We start from the raw sequence: 21,884 nt of genomic DNA on the forward strand, positions 1-21,884 counted from the left end.
ATAATGATTAATCACGATTATCGTGTCGAAACATATTAACCTAATATTCTGGTGAGAAAGAGAGAGAGAGGGAGAGATATATATAGTATTCAAGCATGGTGAGTTTAAATTACTGCCAAAATCAATAGGTTTCTTGATGGTTTCATTAAAAAATGCACTTTTCGATGTTTCAACGCGGCAGTGTCATACACGTTTTAGTATGTATATTAGATTCTCCTGCAAGCAGGAACTCGCGAAGAAGCCAACATTGGCTTATCAAAGCCGCAAGCTGACCGAAGTCAGTCTCTTACATTCATATTTTAACGTCCATGATTATGAATTGTCAACAATTCTAGATCTGTAAATGGACGACATACATAGATCTTGGAGTGACTTGGGGACCTTACGATTGGAAGGCACTGGCGTTAACCACTGAGCTAACACTCCTATAATGTTAACATTACATAATGCTTACAACTGATGTCCTGATGCTAACAACTCAGAAATCTTACTCTTACTGAAAAATTAGTCGATGGCTCAATGCACACCTACTATCCCACAGAGATATAGACTGGGAAAAATACAGTAGAACTGTATACAGTATATATGGCATAAGAACAATAATTAAAATGGGGAATGGGGGGGGGGGGGGGGGGGAAAGTACCAAAATGAAGGTAGTTTCTATGTAAATATGGTGACCATTACTAAGATTCAACCATCTTCTACACATAGGCGGCTATGATGATGATGATGATGAAACTCATCACTAGCATATGTGCACTGTGTACTCACACAAAGCGCAATGGTAGAAAATTAGGCATATATGAACTTAAATGACTTAATTAAATCAAGTTAATATCCACTGTATAACGTTAGCGGGAGAAGGCTACCTACCTACCAGTAGAAATACCGTTAACGATTTGTTTTTGTTATCCTAATTACATCTGAATAACAAAATAAAATAAACCTGTTAGCAAACTGCTTATCCACAATAAACGTCAGGGCAACTTACTTTTACACATATATATCGAATATGCATGCTGCAAAACAATGATAGGAATACACTAAAGATTTACACGAGTTTATATCCTCTCATTTCCTCTCCACATGTGTGGGCCGTGCAGCTCTGTTTTACATTATTTTGCGGTACTCTGACCATTGCACTGACTATATATATATAGCCTATTTATATATAGCCTATATATATATATATATATATATATATATGAATATATATATATATATATAAATATATATATATATATATATAAATATATATATATATATATATATATATATATATATATATATATATATATATATATATATATATGCACGTATATAGATGCACGTTTTGAGACGTAGGCCTATAGCAATCTGAAGCTACGCATATATTTTACACTCTAAGAAAAAAGGGTTCTAGAGGGGGTTCTCGAAATGAAGAATGGTTCTCGTCAGAACCATGTGCCCTTGAAGAACCCATAAAGGTTCTTGATTCGTTTCTTCTTGGTTCCATACCCACACAGAAAAGGTTCTGGGTACAAGATGGTTCCACAAAGAACCCCTAATTGCACGAATAGGGGTTCTAATCGTACTTATCACAAGTGTGTACATGATCTATGAATAAACAAGTTCGGCAATTTTCATCGGGAAATGTAATTGTAAGGGAATAATAAAGTGTATAGAAGTGTTAATAATCTCATTTTCTCACTTTACCATGGAATTTGTTTTGACTTGTGAACAAAATCGTTTATTTGAATACAACGCATTGAGTGGAATTTGCGTAATAATTTCGACCACTTTTCGCGGGCTCCAAAGTTCCGTCTGACCAAACGTTCATGTTACATGTAATAGTATAGTGAGTGCACCGAAGTTCGCCGCCTTTACGTACACAATATGCACTGTGTATGTTACCTACGTGCTACCTACGTACATATTGCGTGCAGTTCTTGCGTCACGGACCGTCGATCATGTTCGAGTAGAAGTTGAAGCCCCGGTGCGGTGAGTTTTTCAGTTTTAATTTAGAAACATGTAGACCGAAAATTAAATTCAACTCCAGCGCACTGAGCGCAGACCTGCTAATAAGTTATCGGGTCGACCCTTGGTGAATAGACGTGAATACCAAACGATTCCTTCATCGACATTAATGTCCATTGAGCAAATAATATTCGGCTTAGGCTAGCCTAACGTATATTAGGCCTACTTTATAATTGTATGGGCATAGCCTAACGTTAGGCCCATTCTATAGTCAACAGAATTCTGTAGGGCTATAGGCCTAGCCTAGGCCATATTTGTAGGAAGACCGGACATTTAATTAATTAATCACGATAACATTATAATAGTCTCAAAGAGCAAGAACCTTACTGTCTCTGCCACAGCTCAACCGGGTTTCAGCCACATACGATGGAGTAGGCCTAGGCTAGCCTATACTATAGCATGGGAATTGGGATGCCTGTATAGTGCGCACCTAGGCCTAGGCCCCCCCTAAGCTTTTTCAGCACAAATTTCTTCAAAATCCCTTAAAAAAAATCAGATGATGTCTGTACCGAACCTTTAGCATCTGATACACAAACCCACAATCCTGATATGAATCTTTATGGTCGAAATTGTAAAATATGGAGCTATTATAAAGACAGTTCTGTCCAACTTCCAAGTTAGCGTTTGCTAAAAAAGATCTGTTTACTGTTCTTAATGGAACAAGCGGTTGTGAACAGGCACACAGTACCTAGGCTATACCTACACTTCAGTATTGATACGGTAATATCCTTTAAAAAAAATAAGCGTTTTTACCAGAATTTTAGGGTAACAGGGGAGGGGGGCCTAAATAACAAACTTAGCTTACACCTGATTAAGCAGATGCAGTGTACTAGGCAAAAAAGACTAAGATTGAAGCAGAACTTGGAGTAAATTTACAACAATTCCATTCAAAAATTTCTTGGAAATGAAAATTTCTAATTATCATACAAAATCTAGATTTATTTGGTCAAGATGATGAAAAGCCAGCCTGTTTTGCATATATTATGGTTAAAAATAAGTAGCTAAGTTGTTATTCGTTCATAGCGCTTTTAGAACACGTTGCTATGGTAATATTGGAACGTATTGTTAGGTCCCCAGTACTCGGGCACCCGCAGTATTCGGATACCTTGTTATATAGTCCTAGCCTAAGCCTTATTCCAGATATAGGCTACTGAGGGTGCAGTTTTTAGACAACATTCCAACTTTAGTCAACTTTAAAATATCCATTAAATATGTTTTTGTCCAACCAACAGATTGAAACCATAGAATAATAAAAAGAATACATTATGATGAGCTCATGAAGAATGAATGCATCACTAACACGCAGAAAATTGAGGGAAAATTAAATCAAAATGTTTCTGGCCACAATTTGGCATAATTTATACCACAATGCATTGCGATCGCGTCAATATACGTCATCCGGAATAAGGCTTATTGGTGTACGTGACCATGTGTTGACCACCTAGGCTAACAAACAATCGAGCTAAAAAATAAAGGAAGATGTAGGCCTACAGTAGGCTATCCAAAATGGATAAAACATTCCAGGGATCACCACTGATGTGTTATTCTTCTTCCCCAATTTAGCAAGTTTGCTTCGTATTGGAATAGGGTATGTGGGGAGAGCGGCGTTATTTGGAACATTTTTCACAAAAATCTCTATTTTCAGAAACAACATTAATTCAGCAAACACTGCCCTATCCTGTTAGGATAGGCAGTCCATAAAACTGCTACAATTGTTGATAGTTCAGGAGATAATCCAGTGAGAGGGTGTGTGCCGTGTGTCACAAATGAAGCCCATAAAACCACTACTCTTGTTGATATTTCAGGAGATAATCCAGTGAGGTGTCGGTGATAGGCGTTCCAACTAACCCCACCTATGGGGTTAGTTGGAACGGGTGGTGGGTTAGTTGAAAGATGGATTCTTGCTCAAAAGAAATAAATGAGAACTTATCACAACTATACACATTGATACCTTGGTATATGCCTATTATAATATATCAAATGATATTAAAGCCGGACTCACTATATGGAAGTAAATGAGAATATAACTTTGCTACCAAAATTCTGGAGACATTTTTCATCCCAGCCCATTGAAATTAGGCAACATTGGTGAATCAGAATATTTTAACATCTGCTAACCTTGCAGTCTAAGTTTTAAGTGTTTTTGGCATGTTTTTATGATTATAGGTGAATATGACCAAATTTGTGTGCATGTTCCAACTATTCCCGGCAGTAAATGTTACAACTAACCCCTTGGGCTAATCAGACCTTTGTATGCTCATTGCGCAGAACAGAGACCATCGACATAATTTTTTGCCCACCTCATTTTGAAGCTGCTTAATAAAGCTGTAAATAACCCCAACCTAGTATATTTTGGTTATTCCCTCCATGGAAATAAAACAACATTTTTAATTTCATAAAAAAAATACTCAGAGTGCCGAAAAACACACATTCCTCACTATTTATTCTACTAATTATTAACATCATTATTTATTAGGATTGTTATTAATTATTATTATTCCACCAATTTATTCCACTAATTATTCCACCAATAATGATCGATCAGGTCTGGAAATAACCTGTCCATAATGAGAATTGATAACTGCACAGTAATTGGAAACAAAGACGTGAAATAAAGGCTGATTATAGTTTTAATTATACTTAGGCTTTAAAGAATCACATTTCTACCTACATTGATTTGGGGGCACCCAGGTCAATGGAGCGGTTTGCAATAATGGAATGGTCCTCTACATTTGAACTAACTTCACGGTATATAAACAAACACACGCTCATAGCATTCTCTCCAACCAGTGCCGTGGGCAAGTCTATTCATGTAAAATTTTGTCACTAAGATACGAACTCCCTAGCATTTGATATATTATTAAAATTAGGCTTCTTTAGAAGTATTTCAAAGGTGTTTAAGCGTACATTTGCCGGCTATATCACCAGTGCGTTACTGTATTCTGAGCTCAGAATTAGTTTAGCCCCAAGTTTTATCTATTTCTTCGCTAGCCAATTTTATACCACTCACGCGCGTGCCACCATAGACGAGCTTTTCCGTGCATGGTATCAGTTTAGCGAATCTTTATCATTGCAGTTAGTATATGCGTACTTCATATATACAAATATTATAGTAGGTTTATGATATGGGCGTATTTTGCCGTTGCGTCGCCATTTAAGGAAGTGAAGTATAAATAGGACTTTCACTGTGCATCCCAGCTCTGCAAATGACCTGCTGAGGGAGCTTCAAGTTGGACTTCTGACCCAACCCTGCGACCCCTTAGCAGAGTAGAAAACTGATCTCTAATTAATCAGTCAGGTGGATATTCCTTTTCAGCGTGGCTTGGAGTGAGTCCAATGGGCTGCCTTTTCAACAAATCATGTCTAATTTTGGTATATATTTCACTTTTATCTTCATATACAGCTTTGCAATGAGTTGGAAATGCTGACAGGGAGGAACGTTGTTGTTGAAATGAAGACTGCTTTAGAAAAATATGCACCAAAGATAATCCAGAACGGTTCCAAGAAGACCAAAGCAAAAGAGCTGATGCGTGCCTACCGGTAGGAGGAGGAAGTCCTTCTTGAAGAGGACAAGAAGTGTATGTTATCACATAATTTTACCTTACAATTACTAATAAGTCGATCAGAGTGGAAAATGATAGGCGGGAGTTACAGGAGGGTAAGCGAGAACCCATAAAGATATTTAGGTAGAAACTGGTCCAAAAAACCGTACTGCCTGAAAGTAACTAGACAATTGCAATCAAACTCCCATGTACTCTGTTCTATTGTAGACAGAGAGCGGGAAATTGGTTGCCGGACAAATACCCCCCGGACAAATACCCCCCGGACATATACCCCCCGGACTCATACCCCCGGGACAAGTACCCCCCAGACAATCACCCCCCGGACAAATACCTCCGAGGACAACTACCCCCCGGACAAATTCCCCCCGGACAAACACCACCGAGGACAAATACCCCCGAGGATAAGTACCCCCCAGACAACTACCCCCGGGACAACTACCCCCGGACATACATCAACGAGGACAAATACCCCCGAGGACAATTAACCCCACCCCCAGCAATTACCTCCGGGAAAACTCTACCCGCGCAAATACACCAGCACAGATTCCTCACCCAGGTTACTACCCGAACTAAACCAGAATACGCCCAGCCCCCCCCCCCCCACCCCCCACGAGCCCGTTAACCAAGCGGACCTTTAGCTGGTGAACTACGTAGTACGAAAGCCCATTAGGGCCATGAAAGACAATTTTCTTAATCTGGTATATCAGATTATTTTTCTGATATATCAGATTATTATTCTGATATGAAACGTTTTTATAACTAGGGAAAATTAAATTGATTTCTTAGATTATCATCATTCTTTTTGCAAACAGAATGACCAGAGAATAGGTTTTTTCAAATGGTACTGACGTCGTGGTCTCAAGCCTCTTTCTTTACTTATATTTCATACAATCGTACATACTATAATGAAACCTTACAGGCAATTCTGTTGGTGTAACGGGCTACACCGTAACCGGGTTTGACTATGATAGCCCAGCGGTCCATGAAACAATGCATGGGGGTATGGATGATGATCATGCACACTAAACTAGAGGGGTGGACCGTGGTTGTGCTTGCCCCGCCCCTCCCTTCTGCTCCTCCCATCCTAAAATGGCGTGCACTTACATGAAAAAATAGCTTAGAATAAGCAAAACAAGAGGAGCGTGGAGGCCGAGTGGCTAATGCTTTTGTTTTATATATAATCCTGTTATGTTGTGTCCTTGGGCATGGCACTTTTATCTCGACTGCCCCTATCCATTCAGGTGTATAAATGGGTACCTGTGAGGTAACTAAGCTGTGTGCGCTGGATTCTCAGCAGCCAGCCTGATGACCAGGGATTCAAAGTGCTATGAGATGGGCCATATAAAGCGCTATACAAAAACTAACATAACATAACAAATCATCAAGTAAAATTACTCAGAAGAAAACTTGAAAATGGTAAGCCGCAATAAGCCTGAATTGTTCGGAGATTAATAATACAGAATAGTGTCACTATAACAAATAGTAAATTAATAGTTACCAGGCGCGTATCCAGGGGGGCGTTGGGGGCGCGCGCCCCCCGGGTAAGGAAAAGAGGAGAGAAAAAAAGAGAAGGAAAAAGGGAAAAAGAGGGAGAAAAAAGAAAAGGAGGAGAGGAAGGAAGGGAAAAGAAAAAGAAGAAAGAGAGAAAAAGGAGAAAAGGAGGAAGTAGAAGATAAACGCCAAGACCTCGGGAAGAGAAAGAGGAACAGTCATAATTACAGCGCTGATCCCTATTATATACACAGGGTAGCCAGTGACAGATCGAAGATTACAGAGGGGACGTGCGCCTCACCCTACCCCTTACACCGACAACTCCATTTTTAGCTCATACCAGCATGCTGGTGTGAGCTATTGTTACAGTGCGGCGTCTATCACTCTATCCGTCAACAATTGGTAAAACCGCTCCCACTCACACAGTATTTAATGGAATTTCATGAAACTTGGACACAAGGACCATTGGGTATAGGGCCATCAGAGATGGTCCGAAATTGGGGTCAATGGTCACCTGTGGGCCGTAATGGGCCATTTAGTGGAAATACGCAAAATGCTTCTTCTCCTACAGATTCCATGGTACAATGTTGAGGGTTTGTCACGATAGTACTATGGAAGTTTTACCTTCAGGGTGTTCATGAATTTGAGATCAAAGATCAACTAGGGGTCTTTTGTGGCCCGGGCCGCCGCCCTATATTTTCAAATTGCTCCTGTTCGTACAGTGTATGGCCAGTTATAATGAAACTTGGTCACAACGTTCCTCGGGATGAGGGTTATGAGGGGTGTTCGGAAAATTGAGGTCAAATGTCATTTAGGGGGTCATCAGGGGTCATTCTTTGTAATATTTTCAAATATCTCAATCTCCTCAAGATTTTGATGGATCATATTCAAAGTTGAACTGATGATTGTTGGATTGTGTATGAATAAGATGATGCCTAATAATTTTTGGTCAAAAGTTAATTAATTACGATGAATCCCCATTGTTTAAAAAAATCTGAGCCTTCACCTTTTGCCAAAGCTCCTTTAATTTGTCTCCCAGTTTCTGCAGTGTTTGTTGACATTTGTGGTTAAGCTCTGCAGAGGCTGTTAGTGGAATTAAAGCAGGACTGGGAGTTGTTATTAACTGTTGAACTGTAAGCATGAGAGCCCTATAGCCAATCAGCACTTGCCGATTCTTAGAAGTCTATGAGCCTGAGGTATGTAGGCAGCCAGCCAAAATTTTGGCAAGGAGTGCTTCAGTATGGAACGCGAAAAGGGCAACCATATTTCGTTGTCTAAACTAAGTTTGTTGCAGTCTAAACTAAAGTTGTTGCTGCTGTTTTACCACGTTGTTGCTCAAACTCACGTTGTTATTTTAACTTCCGTTGTCTAAACATACGTCATTGTCTAAACTTACGTTGTTGCTATCGGCGCTGTTCAAAATTGCTCAACCGCGTAATGTAAACCAGAATGCAAAATGCATTGAGGTTTCGATGACTTCAGTACACTAGAAAGGTATTAGTATAAGCAGAACTAGCTGTTACTATAGAAATGGCCCGAACCACCATTTTTATACATTAAATAAACACAGGTCAGTCTATTGTACGTGGCTATACACACCTGCACCAAAAACAATAGGGGTCTTGGAGGTCCAAGTCCATTTGGAGTCACCAAACGCAAACTTGTGGAAACCTTGTTTTATAAGCTACCGTATCTCCCACAGCCAGCCTATCAGATAACATGTGCGTTAGTACAACTCATACGAATAGGAGGCTGCACGGTAAACAACTTTTAAAAAGTTATAATGTTATACTTATAGGCTATGCATATACGCTGTGAATGTCGGAAATCAAGTACAACGTCGAGTGTCTAGACAAAGTACCAGCATAAAAATACTGCATTTTTAAACTGATTTCATTGAGCGCCTCCAACAATGTGTAGAGATAATCTGGGAATGTCGGTAATCAAGTAAAACGAGTGTCGAGACAAAATGCCAGCATAAAATACTGTACTTAAAATTGAATTATTGAACCATTACATGATGTCTGGATATGTTGTGAATGTCGGCAATCAAGTAAAACGTCGAGTGTCTAGACAAAGTACCAGCATAAAAATACTGCATTTTTAAACTGATTTCATTGAGCGCCTCCAACAATGTGTAGAGATAATCTGGGAATGTCGGTAATCAAGTAAAACGAGTGTCGAGACAAAATGCCAGCAAGAAATACTGTACTTAAAATTGAATTATTGAACCATTACATGATGTCTGGATATGTTGTGAATGTCGGCAATCAAGTAAAACGAATGACAGTTAAAATCCGAAATCCTTATTTTAAAATCCGAAATCTATTTTTCGAAATCCGAAATCTGTTTTTTTTAAATCCGAAATCCTTATTTTAAAATCCGAAATCTGTTTTTTAAAATCCGAAATCCTTATTTCGAAATCCGAAATCCTTATTTCGAAATCCGAAATCTTTTTTTAAAATCCGAAATCCTTATTTCGAAATCCGAAATCCTTATTTTATAATCCGAAATCTATTTTTCGAAACCTAGTTTTTACTTCAGCGTTTGTAACATTAATTATTGTTCATTGTAAAGTTTGTTGAAGGCCAATGCTGCATCATTCATCTTGCATCCATGTTAAGATGGCGGAGCGTGAAGATTTGATAAAGGGTTTTTTCCAGCTTGGGCTATCAAACTTAGAAATACGGACAATTTTGGACAAAAACCATTTAATAAAGTTCAATATGTAACATTTTGATAACACTAGCAACGACTGCAAAAGTCGCCCGTACTGCGGTACATTAAAAAAAAATAGATTTCGGATTTTGAAAAATAGATTTCGGATTTCAAAAAATAGATTTCGGATTTTAAAAAACAGATTTCGGATTTCAAAATAAGGATTTCGGATTTCAAATTAAGGATTTCGGATTTTAAAATAAGGATTTCGGACTTCGGATTTTAAAAAACAGATTTCGGATTTTAAAATAAGGATTTCGGATTTTAAAATAAGGATTTCGGATTTCATAAAATAGATTTCGGATTTTAAAATATAGATTTCGGATTTTAAAATATAGATTTCGGATTTCAAAAAATAGATTTCGGATTTTAAAATTAGGATTTCAGATTTCGGATTTTGAAAAACAGATTTTGGATTTCAAAAAACATATTTCGGATTTCCAAAAATAGATTTCGGATTTCCAAAAAAAGATTTCGGATTTTAAAATAAGGATTTCGGATTTCAAGAAGAAAAAAAACAACCTTGGCCCTAATGGGCTTCCGTAAAAATTATAGTATTTAAATAACATTTTTACGCAATGTCGAAACTTCAATGACTACTTTTGACGATGTATGACTGCAGTAGTTTATGCACACGAATTACTGTTGCACCAGAATCATGACTTGAAGCACGTGGTCAAAGGGACCGCAAAACTTTACGCAAGTTTGCAACGAAGAAATAACTGTGGTATAAATGCACATTTTACATTATCAACTCTCAATATGTAGAGAACAAAACATACTGTGAGATTTAAAGTCCTTTTCAGTATCAGAGATGTTGTGGTAGCTTCCCGCAAAATTCATAGATTGTCTCAACTCATAACTTTCTGTGATAAAACAATTATTCAAATATGACATTAACAATATAAATGTAAATAACGTCCTCGGAGTTGTATCAACTATCATGTAAATATCGTTAACAACGTGATTTTGTTCGACAAATCAGGTTGTTAAGGATATTTACATGGCTGTTGCTACAAATCCGGCATGACATTAACGATTACCCCCCCCCCCCCCCTTTTCGCGTTACATAGTTAAACCATCATACTTTGCGTTCATTGAGCACTGAAGATGCAAGCATGTTTGCAGACAATGGGTAAGGGACTATTAACCAAACAAATCTCGGGAAATTTGAGAAAACATCATTGGCTGTATTTAGCATGAAAATCTCTGTAATAGATATGTTGTTAGCAATGCACGGAAGCAACTTGCGGTTGATTGTTATAATTTTTTTGAAAAGAAAGAATGATGTTCGTTCACAATGTGTTCACAACGGAACTTTAGATAGCAACGAAAGTGTAGACATCAACGTGAGTTTAGACATCAACCGTAAGGTTTATAAATCAACGTGAGTTTAGACATTAAGGCGCGTTTAGTCGTCAACGTGACTTTGGACATCAACGTAAGTTTAGACATTAACGAACAACAGCAACATGGTAAACTAGCAGCAACAGCTTTAGTTTAGACAGCAACAAACTTAGTTTAGGCAACGAAACAAACTTAGTTTAGGCAACGAAATACGGTTGCCCTTTTCGCGTTCCATACTTCAGGTCTGCTCAGGTAGAGGGGAGAAAGTTTAATAGGGTAGGTCAGTGGTATTGTTTGAGAGAGTGGGTAAAACAGGATTTAAAGGGGGAAAATAGGAATTATAGCCAGTGGTGTGGCCAGTATTCTGCTAACGGAGGGGGGGGGGGGTATCCCTCATGGGCCCAAAATTGGTGGAATCTGAAAAATGGCCGGAAATTTGGTGGGCCATAAAGTTTTGTGGGCCCTACATTTTTAAGCTCGAAAGGGTATGAGCTTCTGCACCATTGGTGCTCTAGTTGACGTTTCCATTTTTCCTCTCTCACTAGTGTATCTATATATATATACTATATATGGTCTAGCATAACGCGTGTGTGTGTATGGACGCCTTGAACAATTGTTCAATTGTGCAATGGAACCAACTGTGGCTGGTCTTGAACTCGACCGAGTCGTCGGGGAACATGACGCATTTCGGGAAGGGGCGACCGCCCCCCCCCCCCGAGCAAAATTTCTCTATGATATCGCTAGTAATTTAAAAATAGACAATGCTTAGATGCAACTTACAAGGCCTGGGAAGTGTCATTTCCAGCGATCTGGGAGGCTTTTTCGGCCAAAATTTTCTTGTACGCTTCGCGCCAACTCATGGTGGCGCTTCGCTTAGATAGTTTGCCTACAGGCTTCGCCCTTCCGTTGGCAAATTACTCGCTACACGCCTGTTCGAATTTGTAAAGCAAAGAGCAGACATCACATAATATCAGTGAGCATGAAAATGCATGTTCAAAAATGAACAGCCTCAAAACTGTCTATGTGTGTAGTCAAAGGCGTAGGAGCCCAATTGGATTTGGGGGCTGTAACGCCTTCCCGAAAAATATAACCAAAATTTTTCGCGCGCTTCGTTCAACATGTTAATGTCAATAGGCGGAGTGTATAGCCTAGTGGTTAACGCTGGCGTCTCCCAGTCATGAGATCCCCGGTTCGATTCCTTGCCGACAGCAAGGTGTGTCGTCTGGCAAGGGTGTTGTTCAATAACAACTTCCCGACATGGACGTTAAATGGATGTGTGCCGAGAGATTGGCTTCGGTCAGCTTGCGAGTCTATAAGCCTCCATGGCTTCTTTCGCGAGTTCCTGCTTGCGGGAAGATCACATATACATACATACATACATACATACATACATACATACATACATACATACATACATACATACATACATACATACATACATACATACATACATACATACATACATACATACATACATACATACATACATACATACACGCACCCATACATACATATATACATACAATATCATATAAGCAAGCATAGGTCATTACATCGCATGGCATCGTGTACCGTACGGTCCGTGAAAGTTGCGCAGTCATCCGCAGGATGCTAATGTAAACAACGAAATGTCTTATGTAGATGGAGAAAAAGCATACAGGTCCAATTATGTCAAAACTCTCTTTTACAGTAGTAATGGCGAATTAGTCTGCCAAGCTTAGAACTTTAATTACCAAGGAGATAATTTTTTAACTATTCATTTATTGTCAGCATATTGCCCGAATTTTCAGGGGAACAAGTTTGGTTGGGGGGGGGGGGGTGGCTGCAGTTCCGCCTCCTACGCCTATGTGTATAGTGTTCGGTTTCGAAATATCTGATATCGGAAATATCTGCTATTTTTCATTTCCCTCAACCAAGTTTTATAATTGCCGTTATAAGAGGTTGTAATATTTCTACACCAATAAATTAACTGTGTCTGAATTTTCGAAAACTTCCTGACCAACATTCTTCATCATACTTCTCTCTACTCGTAGCAATGTTGACCGGTCTGTTAGGGGTTGAAGGAGGTTTTTCTATATTGGTTGTCCATAGATTGAATTTTGTGCAACATTATGTATATGTTTTGAAGTGATTTTCTTCACGAGAAATGTGAATTTTCCAATTCTGAACAAATAATGGGCTTTAAACTTTGAAAAGTGGGGCTTTCGGATATTGTGGGCCGTGACGTAGAATCACCTACAAAAGCAATGATCAACAGGACATGCAATGAGGTCGAACATGATGTGTGACTGGTTACAATCTTCAAAAAGGTTATGGATGAAAAAAAAAAATATTGGGAAATACTTGGTTCTCAGGCAAAAGTGTACATCTGGTTGGTCATTTTCAAGCCCGAGAAGTGCCATTTCCGGTGATCTAGGGGGTATCAAAACCTGACATTTTCTTGTACGCTCCGCGCCAACCGATGGTGGCGCTCCGCTTAGATAGTAATTCGCGCCCCCCGGGTTAGAAAATCCTGGATACGCCCCTGGTTACTACCAGCAGTGAGCAATTCCCAACCCAACCCCCGGGCCTCGGTCCATTGTCAAACCCTATCCAGGAATTTTGGGGGCTTATATATGAAAAGCTCGAATCTTTTTAAAAGTCGGGAGGAGGTTATAAGGGCCAGGGCACACGACGACCTAGTAGTGCCAGTTTAACCGTCACCCTGACCCAATTGTAAATATGCTCTCGGAGTTGCCCGAGGGACCAGTGTATATGTTGAGGCCCGCGGGAAACTAAACTCGAAAAAAGACGGGCGTATCCGTCGCTGTATCCGTCTCCTAAAGTTAACGGCATATGTCCAGGGGTATATTCGTCCGGGGGTATTTATCCGGGGGGTAATTGTCTAGGGGGGTAATTGTCTAGGGGGTATTCGTCCGAGGGGGTAGTTGTCCGGGTGGGTACTTGTCCGGGGGGTTTTTGTCCTCGGGGGTAACTGTCCGGGGGGTTTCTGTCCGGGTGGTAGTTGTCCTGGGGGGTAGTTGTCCGGGATGGTATTTGTCCCGGGGGTATCTGTCCGGGTGGTAATCGTCCGGGGGGTTATTGTCTGGGGGGTAATCGTCCGGGGGGTATTTGTCTGGGGGGTATTTGTCCGGTCACGGGGAAATTAGGTGAACAAATGAGCATAAGGTGTGAGCAGAGCAACTTTACTGGGGTGTAGGAGCAGCTGAACAATTTTGATCGAAAGGGGAATATTGTTAGGAAATTAGGATTGCAGGGAGAGTGTACTCACAGTGCAATCATTGCCCTCTTTGCATTCAAATTTGTCTAGTTACTTTTTGGCAGTACTGGTGGTCTGTTATTGCATAAGGGATGAAAAGGTGTCTGTACTTGTTGGTTCTGAGACACTGGATATCTGCTATTCAACAAGTAATTAGAAAGAGGCTAAGCTGCAGTCGACCAGCATTTGACACTGACAGTATGCCTACGTATATCATACTGTCGTACTGTACACTGACCAGGGTAGGACTTTCACGGTCAGTGTACAGTACGACAGTATGATATACGTAGGCACAGTATGATATACGTAGTGTACAGTACGACAGTATGATATTACGTCGGACTACCAAATCTTTCAAAATGTTGTGTGCTTGGTAGTCCTTCGGACGACCAAAAAAAAAGGAAGGCTTTGAAGAATTATTGAGCCTAATTATATTTCATTAAAAACGAAAGTCAATTTAATTAAGTAGTTTCTGAATAACACCCAAACCAAACGTGAATTATTTAAAAACATGCGCGAAATATTAACTTTACAACATCGTTAGAAAAAATCTGTTCACTAATAAAGTCGCCTAACGTTAGTCTCTAATGATGTACCCAGAAAACAAATGAGACTTGTGGCTAAATGCCAGTGCAATGCATTTTGCACGGTGTTGTAACAACAGTCGATCAGACACTGACAGTCTATAGGCCGAGTGAAAATGCATTGCCTGACAATGGGGGAAATCTAGCCTATACTGCTGAATTTGTGACGCAGTTATAAGATATCCATGGCATACTTTCAGTATTGCTGTTATCTTCGACCACATGGTTGCCTAACAACACACTAAGTCAATTGGGGAAATCTAGCCTATACCGCTGAATTTGTGACGCAGTTATAAGGTATCCATGGAATACAGTAATGTTATTAGCGAAAAAAATACTGACAACTTTTTTAATTTAAATTGTCACGAAACGGAAACTGATGAAAATTTTAAAATGACAAGTTAGAGTAGCTATATTACGTGATAAAATGAAAAGAGATTAAATCTGTTTTACAATCTTTAAAAAGTTACAACAAAACTGTCGATATTATGAAACAAACTGCGTTCGGCAAAGCCCCGTTTCTAGACTGCCTTACAATGAACAGCGTGCACTATACGTACTGTACATCAGTTTACAACTGCAGTGTTTACCCCTAACATTTTTGGCACGTTTCCAAAAAACTTTTCATGTAGTAAACTATTTTGGCTTCACTCTAGAATTAATAAGGCCAGTCAGTAAAGGATCGGTAAAGTTATGCGAAATATTATCTTAGACGTTCAAGAAAAGTAGGTAAATATCCCCGTAAAACACACCTCAAGCCAACCGACTCCTCCGCATGAACAAAACAATCTATTCCCCATGATACACGAGGCACAGTCTATAACATACAGACATAGCACGATATCACGGCCCAATGGCTAAAGTATGGCCATCTTTATGAAAGTAAACCTTTTAATCCCATGTTTTAGGCCACTTGGCATGATTAACTAAACGCTAAATATTGTTCCCATGTCCTTGTGGAAAACGTCAACTTCGCAAAATACAATTACTTGTGTTTTTGTTGTTACGTGAGATCCGTAACCGATGAAGTGGTTAAGCTATATACTATACACTTAACTATGGTAGGATATTAATTTTTCTTTTTTTTGTGGAAATTCTAGAAAATACTTTCTTTTCTCCGCGCTCAACACCAGATGTGGTCTGATGGTTTGTTCATAAATGGGTGAACTAGAGCCTTGTTTACATGACATTAGTTGCATTTAGCACGATATGCCAGTTTCGCGTGAATTTTTCGAAAGTATTTTGCTCGATCTTTCGTAAAGTTTGAAAGATGTACCAACTTACTGTTCGTACACAATTGGTAATTTCTCTACTGATTTTCAGAGTTTTTCTCTATACAGTCAATGTTGTAAAGGACGGGTTTTTTCGAAGTTCAAAAGTCAGTAAATGAAGTTGAAATTATCGTCATTTGTTCAATCCTCAAAAAATATCGTTTTGAAAAAAAAAAATTATCGCGATAATAATAATTTTCGATATATCGCCCAACCCTACGTGATTGTCTAAGATACAATTCAAATGCATCTTCGTACCACCAGTGATTGTTGTCAAAATGTACGTAGCAAATATGAGACAAGGCCTAACGGTATGATATTTGAGTGCAGACATATGATAATCTTTACCACAAGCTTCGTTATCTCTACACAGGGAAAAAGTTAACGTTGCAAGTAATTGTTGTCAAACAAGTTACTTGTGTTCATTGAGCACTAAAAATGCAAGAATGTTTGCAGACAATCGGTAGCGACTATTAGCCAATCAAATCACGGGAATCTTGATAAAGCATCATTGTCTATTTTTAGCATGAAAATCTCTGTAATGAAGTTTTGGTAGCCCTGTACCTTGCGGTTGATTGTTGTGATATAATTATTTTCAAACAAATTCAATGATCTGTAGGAGTAGGAGAACTTTTGATTCTTGTCAGAAGAAGAAATAATGAAAGATGTTCATTCAAAAATGTGGTTTGTTATGTTTTCCGTTGACCTAGTTGTGAGTGTGTACTTGGGGATTGCAAGCAATTTGAAGATTTTGCGTCCCTGGCCAAAACATTGCGTCCCGTACCCAGAATCCTGTGTTCGTAACCATGCTGGAATACTTTCGTTATTGCTGTTATCTTAGACCACATGGTAGCATAACTCAATGGGAATATCTTGCCTAACCATAGGTTTGCCAAAAAAAAAAATCACACTGCGTAGTATTTGGGTAATAAATAAGGAACCGGGAGGTATCGCGTCGGGCGGGTATCCGGTTACCCGGAAACCCCGTGCAAACACTTTTTGAAAACAGTACACAATAACATGGTTATATGCTAAACTAATAAAGCTTTGGTTGACACAATCAGATTAAGCACCAAAATGTTTTGCTTTGTATTATTTGTGTTCATTTTCAATTTTGGTGGAAAATTTGGAAGGACTACCAAGTTTTTTGCAGGACTACCAAATATTTGAAAATCCTTGAAACTGGTAGTCCTTCGGACAACCTTCTCAAATTCCTGAAAATCCAACACTGACTGACTGTACAGTACATACTACATAGGCATAGTACTCCATATGTACAGTGTGTGTGTGCAAATCACGAACGACAACCCTGTCGTTGTTGAGGAAAAAGTTAAGAGGAACTGCTGCCTGCTCTCTGTATGTTGAACTGATCGATTTTGCATGCTATGAGTTGACCCCAATTAACCCGTCACTTACAATGTTAATTACAATGTCAATTACAATGTTACTCCAACGTGGGGATATTTGTGCTAACTGCTCATGTAATTCCATAAATCACTGTTCAAAGGCTATTTGTCGGGCTGACAAATAAACTTCCAGTCCGAGTTATGAGTTATAAATTATCTCAGGCAAATGGGACAGAGAGTGGTGATGATTGGGTTGTTTAGAATCCTTGGCTCATGAGGATTCAAAATGGGGTGGGTGAAATTCACATACAAGCAACTTCGTTTTTTGCCGGTCCAGAGCAAAGTCAGCAAGGATCTTTAACATGGAAATCCCAGTTACTAGCCAGAAATAAAAAGTGTAGCCGATAAAACCACAAGTATAATGTTGTTTCTCTTCATCGTGGGTTTCACAGCAGTTGGAACTACCGACAACAGAATATGGTCATTAGGGACAGGGTTCATAGAGAATATTGACTTCATGCCCCCTATCTCATGATTTCAGTGACGAATGATACTGATTCATTTCCCCATTGGATTAGCACAGGGGGGTATAGATTTGTTGTTCATTTGGTTCATTCGGTGACGTCATAGCTTCATAATTATGAATATTTGGCTCTATTTTGGGAATGACATCTCTGGGATATTCACAGTTTGAAATCAATTTTCTCAACAACGTTACCTCCCATTTTCTTAAAAATGGTACCGTTGGAAAGGGAAAAAGCTACTCTGTTTGCACACATAATGGAATGGCCATGTTATGCGGTCTTTAACGTTGAGCCTCGGTGGACTCCGACAGTGACGGCAGATGCATCTATGGTTCTCGCGGTACATTCTCCTGGGTTAGGTTGCCCTCGTACAGATCCTTTATCAGCCGGATGTACTTCTTTCTCTTTTGGGCATTTCAATACTTCGCTTTGGGGCACTCTCTCCAGATCTATGAAGATACGCTGCAGCTGTCGTTGGCCTTCTCTGTATTTCTCCATCAGTTACCGCAATGCAAAGACACATACATACATTGTACCATGGTGGTAGTAACCTCTCACAACATTGCTCATTGTCTGATTATGACTGCTGCCTTGTAACACTTGAAAATGTAGTGATACAGAACTTTATTTTCCAATCTTAGGTTTTATTGGCAGACCTGGAGTATTCTGTCGCTCTGATGGCTCTACCGTACATCTTCGACGAGAAGCCTGGGTTCTTGTATGTTTCGGACAAGAAAGTAAGTTCCTCTTGTATATGGTCATTTTCACAGTAAAGGGTGTAAATTGACGCACTCTGACACCAAAGTTTCAACATGATTTGTCATGAACATTTCCACCAGAATCATGTACATAAATATCTTAATTATCGGGGAAAACTACTTAAGAAGCTTAAACTACATCATAAAGTATGAAAATAGTTGTGAATGTCCTGACAAGCTATCATGTGGCAAAGTGTCCTTGAATTGTGTCGCTTCATGAGGCCACTACTGACAAAAGGTCTTAAAATGCAAAGTTACACCATTTACTGTGAAAATGACCATTTGTCCAGGAGCAGATAGGTTGTTGCTGCTGTTTAACATTTAAGGTGTGCCTGTATTCAATTGATTATGTCATTTTGGAACTCTCAGTTCTTCAGGTGTGATCAAAGATTGTCTATTGTAAGTATAAGGCTCGTATCTTCAGGATGCCAAGGAGGGCTGCATCTGGCATTGTGAGGCTTGACGCCAGCCAACTAAAGGACCTGACAATGATCAATGATTATACAGTATAGCTTGAGTACCCGCTCTGGGAGCTGGTAGCGAATGTATTCCTGGAATACCTATGGTCAGACTCCTTGTGTTCTAGAGATAGCAGAAGAGTGCAATCACTGAGCACCCAACAGCCCGGCAGTCAGGTCAGGGAGTATCCTGTGATCGGGTATGCGAAGTGAAACCACCCCCCCCCCCCTTCAGAGGTCTGGACCCCGATCTATGGTCTGACTTCTCACACGGAGGCCGCCGTTACTAACAATGTGCTCTACCCTTGTAATACATACAGTGTAGACACTGGAATTTGAACAGAAAAGGGAAAAAACACAGTATATGGGGAAATGTAATCACTACCATTAGAAAATACACATAGACACGGATTGACAGTGTCAATATTCACTTTAACTGTGCAGTTGCGTTCAAAATCCCAAACAGTCCTGCATTTAGATGTGAATCAGCCGCTTGGTTTTCACTTGTATATTGTTTTTTTTTACTAACTCTGCCGAGTGCCGATACCTGCAAAATGTTCACATATGTTTGGCACAAAATTGCCTGCAGCTATTGAAAAAAAATAGTACCACCATAACTCGGAAGCATCAGTCAGTCCCAGAGTTAACAATGGAATTTTTGTGGTCAACCATATGTCAATGTACTCTGATTGTTATCTATCATTTCCTTTTTCAGGAGATAGTGTCACCAACACCAGTTTTAGTGCTGCAGTGTAGTACCATCAAACCTGATGCCATCTCTGTATGGGCCGAAGGATGACAAGTCTGTCAAGGGATTTCCAGCATCTGGTATGGAGTGGTACTCTTGATGGCCGTGTACTATGCGCATGGGATCGACTACGCCATAGAGGCGGCCAACACTCTGGGATTCCTACAACGTTACATGATGAGTATCAAGAAAGAAGATGAGGGGCCAAAAATACCAACTCCAATACTGCGACTGCTTTCTGCATTGATATGAATCAAATTTCCACAGCACAATGCATATTCCATATGACTGTGACTTTTGCAGGGGTACTCGTCAAAGGCATTTTTTCTCACTGCAGAAGCTTTTTCGACACCTCGAAATAGCTCATGCACATCAACCCAATATCGCAAAATGGGATCTTACAGAAAACATATCCGTCGTTGCCACAATGCTCGGCATTCACAAGAACCTGAAGCTGAGGAGCATAATGATTGCTTTGTGGTTTAGTTGCTTCATGAAGAAGAAATCCCATTTATTTGTTGAAGTCAAGTATATCTTATATTCTTGTAATATGTGGCTTATTTGTAGCTGCATAATGATGGCAGAAGCATTTGTAGAACATTACATTGCCTATAAAGTCAGAAGAACCACTGAGTGGTTAACCTTTTCACCAGGTGAAGAGAATGATTTTCATGCTCTGGATACCATATAGGAGTGCTGGAAATATGTACATTCCATTGAGGTATAAGGTAACTGCTACAAGATAAGCCAGAACAACATACATCAAAGCTTTCAGTGTTGGTTCACAAAAATTGTAGGTGGGATTGTAATATCACACTGAATCGCAATATACTAGTCGAATTAGCAGGGATGAGTAAATGACCACTACACAGCTTATAGTAAATGTAGGAGAAGTCTTTGAGAACACATTGTTTCACCTGATTAATTTCACTTACATGCACTTGCATGTTTGAATATTTTGTGGTGTGGTGCAGCTGTTATTGAGTTATTCTCCTGTTTGTATTTCATGATTGTGCATGTACAAAGCATACAGCATTTGGCATAATCCCAACATTGCATTCCTCAGAGAACTGTTAAGTGATTGAATAATTCCACATTGTATATCAGCTCATTCTACAATTTTTGGATGTAAATCACAAAGTTGTTGTGATATGACGAAAGGTAATGTCTTTTTATTGTATTTCAGCATTTTGAATCTAATTGATATTTCATGCAATAGATAATTGACAAGATTTGTATGTTTCGTGGTTTGCTGAATTTTAAAGTGAATAAAGTTATTTGCAAGTTGACAGAACATCATCAGACTTCTGACATTATTTTTAAGCAAAAATTGTACACATGTCACAATAGCTGCAACTTAATACTATTTTCTGGTCTTCATGGCTTCTGTGAACAGTAAAAAGTAAGAACCTTCCAAAGAACTTTTGAGAACAATTTCAAAGGGGTTCCCCTGGGAACCATATTTGAAAAGGTTCTCGGTAGAACCTTAAGGGTTCTGCACACAGCTACAAATTGAAAGAACCTTTTATGGTTCTGGTGAGAACCATTTCAAAGGGGTTCTCAAAAGAACCTTAGTCATAAAAGTTCTTGATAGAACCTTAGGGGTTCTGCATATATGCGTATACGGGACAAAATGAAAGAACCTTTTATGGTTCTTTCGAGAACCATTCAAAGGGGTTCTCAAAAGAACCTTAGTCATAAAAGTTCTTGAAAGAACCTTAGAGGTTCTGCATACGGGACAAAATGAAAGAACCTTTTATGGTTCTTTCGAGAACCATTTCGTAGGGTTCTTACTAGAACC

General features: G+C 39.3%; 1 protein-coding gene and 1 long non-coding RNA gene across 3 annotated transcripts in view; both read left to right on the forward strand.

Moving 5' to 3' along the window:
• Nucleotides 1–21,884, forward strand: part of LOC139962509 (organic cation transporter protein-like) — a 46,368-nt gene that overhangs the window by 8,377 nt on the left and 16,107 nt on the right. The gene's annotated exons all lie outside the window — the stretch shown is intronic.
• On the forward strand, nucleotides 1,354–21,377 carry LOC139962510 (uncharacterized). Of its 2 annotated transcripts, none has more exons than XR_011791254.1 (4): nucleotides 1,354–4,828; nucleotides 5,420–5,594; nucleotides 18,761–18,856; nucleotides 20,051–21,377. It is a non-coding gene; the product is annotated as an uncharacterized lncRNA (long non-coding RNA). The 2 variants fall into 2 exon arrangements; XR_011791253.1 differs by having other exon boundaries at nucleotides 1,357–1,980.

Source organism: Apostichopus japonicus, chromosome 21 (genome assembly GCF_037975245.1).
Source record: "Apostichopus japonicus isolate 1M-3 chromosome 21, ASM3797524v1, whole genome shotgun sequence".
NCBI lineage: Eukaryota > Metazoa > Echinodermata > Holothuroidea > Aspidochirotida > Stichopodidae > Apostichopus > Apostichopus japonicus.